Raw genomic sequence first — 2500 nt, 5'->3', positions numbered from 1 at the left:
TTCTGTAGTTTGTTTCAGGTTTAGGTATGTCAGAGCAGACGGGTCGTCTGCTTGATAGGGGGGGGATAGTGCTACGCCAGTGGGTCTTTGTCTCTGTGCGAAACATGTGTTAACATGAAAAGGATGACCTGGGCATGTGTCAACATGAAGGGACCTGGGAAAACATGACGCAACTGGCTGTGAGCGGAGGAGCGGAGGAACAAGCCAAGAACAAGCTCCTGTGAAGACCTCGTGTGTGCCTTTGTGACCTGATAATCTTTGTGTTGCCCTGTTATAAGCTGTATCGTGCAGTGTGACATGCTGGTTTTCCCCGTGTATTGTGCCTATAGAAAAGTGTACGGGTAAATAACTTGTGTAAATAAAGGAAAGACTGTCATTTTGTGTTTATTTCGTGCCCTGCCTCCCCACTTGGCGTTTCCCCTCTTGGTGTTCTGGAACGCTGTGGTGCTCGGTGCCTCTTGGAGCTGTTCAGTGCTCACGACCCTGTGAATAGCACGCCGTCTGCCTAGCCTGCCTTGTGTTGGTAGCAGAGAGACGAGGCGGTCGGCGTAACAATATATATATATATATGTATATATATATATATATATATATATATATATATATATATATATATATATATATATATATATATATATTATAACAGGGAATTACCTTGGTTCGGTAGAAAAGGAGGAACGTGGAATGGCTTTCAACTGTTATAGTCCCAGGTCACTCATGAGCAAGGTGTAGCTCCTGGAATTCTCCTGGCTAGAGGTAAGATGAAGCTGCCGGCTGCAGAGCAGTAGATGTCTCTTGGAAACCTTTTTAGTCCTACTGCGTTTTGGGTTCCTGATGACACTCCGTCTGGCGATGTTCAGTCCTACTCTTCGATCGGCAAGAGGTCAGTCTCTGAGTTAGCTGGAGACAGTGAGCAGAGAAGAAGCTCGGGGGATTTCACTCTACTTAATTCCTCTCCTGACAACCCTCTCACAAATGATTCTCAATAAAAACAAAAAAATCTACCACATCTCCCGCCACTTGGGTCAACAAAGGGCGCGCTGCTCAGTGGGTAATTAGGCTGACAATAATAATCATGCAACTGGAAAACACCAAATCCTCCAACGGAGAAACAGCTTGAAACTGGGAACTTGGAACGTTAGAAAGATGAAAGAAATGGGTAAACTCAAAACAGTTTGGGGTGAAATTAATAGACATAATATCCAACCCTATTGGTGAATATGGAAGTTATAAAACTGAGAAATCAAGACAGTGTTGTTCTCAGGTACAGAAGAAGGTATTTACGTTCAGTATCATCCTTGCTAAATAATTTGCTAGTGCTCTAATAGGCTACGCCTCACTGAGTGACAAAATTATAAAAGTCAGAATTCAAGCTAAAACCCACATGTATCATCCAATATTACGCACCAACAACACTTGCAAACAATGAAGAGATGTAAAGTTTTTTTATAGTTCAGTCCAAGAAACACTGGATTCCATCCCTAACAGAGACATCAAAATCATCATGGGGGACTTTAATGCCAAAGTTGGCGAGTGAAACTTTTGTGCTAGCGTAATAGGAAAATATGGACTTGGAGAAAGAACTGAAAGAGGAGATCTCATTGAATTTTGCAACACCAACAACCTAGCTTTAACAAACACCTTGTTCCAACAACACCCAAGACACTTGTTCTACTTGGACATCAACAGACAAGAAAAGTGGCAATGAAACAGGCTACATCATGATCTAGCAACAATAAAAATGTTCCAAAAAACACGGGAACAAGACCTGGAGCTGATTGCAACAGTGATCACCAACATTTAATTATACCTTTTAAGATTAAACTCAAGAAAATCGAAGGTCCAAAAACCACCGATGAAACTTGACTATACAACACCGGACAAGTACAATATCATTGTCTCAAACCAATGCAGGGCCCTTGTCAATTGTGAAAAAAACTAACAAATCATGGAATGAAGACAAAGAAATTCTCCAAAGCACCGCCAAAGAATCTATCAGAAACCAAAAGTGTAAAAACAGCTAATGGATATCTGATGAAACACTAAAAGAAGTCGTTGCTACGAAATAATAATAATGTTGAAAAATAGCCAACGCAGAAAGCTAAGATCAAAAGAATTCTTTAAAAAGACAGACAGAAAGATATAAACGAACAGTGTCAGAAAAAATAAGATAATACAATTAATTCCATTTAAGATCGCTACCTAGATGTAAAAAACAAAACACTTCCACTACTAAATCAAGTAAAAAAATGCCATAGAGGAAGTGAAGAACGGAACGGAGTTTTTATTCCTATCCCAAAGAAAGGAGACAGGAGCTTTTCTGGGACATGTGCTACGGAAATACAGTCTTGATAACATCCTGCTAATGGGCATGATCATAGGAAATTGAGGAAAAGGAAGGCCTAAGACTAGACTGATTGATTATTTAAAATTATCTGTCGCGTCAATAGCTAAGATCATTAGCGGCGAATATCTTGTTAAACTGAAATGCAAAAATATT

This window comes from Penaeus monodon, chromosome 12 (assembly GCF_015228065.2).
Source record: "Penaeus monodon isolate SGIC_2016 chromosome 12, NSTDA_Pmon_1, whole genome shotgun sequence".
NCBI classification, from domain to species: Eukaryota; Metazoa; Arthropoda; class Malacostraca; order Decapoda; family Penaeidae; genus Penaeus; species Penaeus monodon.
Note: the sequence above shows the minus strand (reverse complement) of the source record.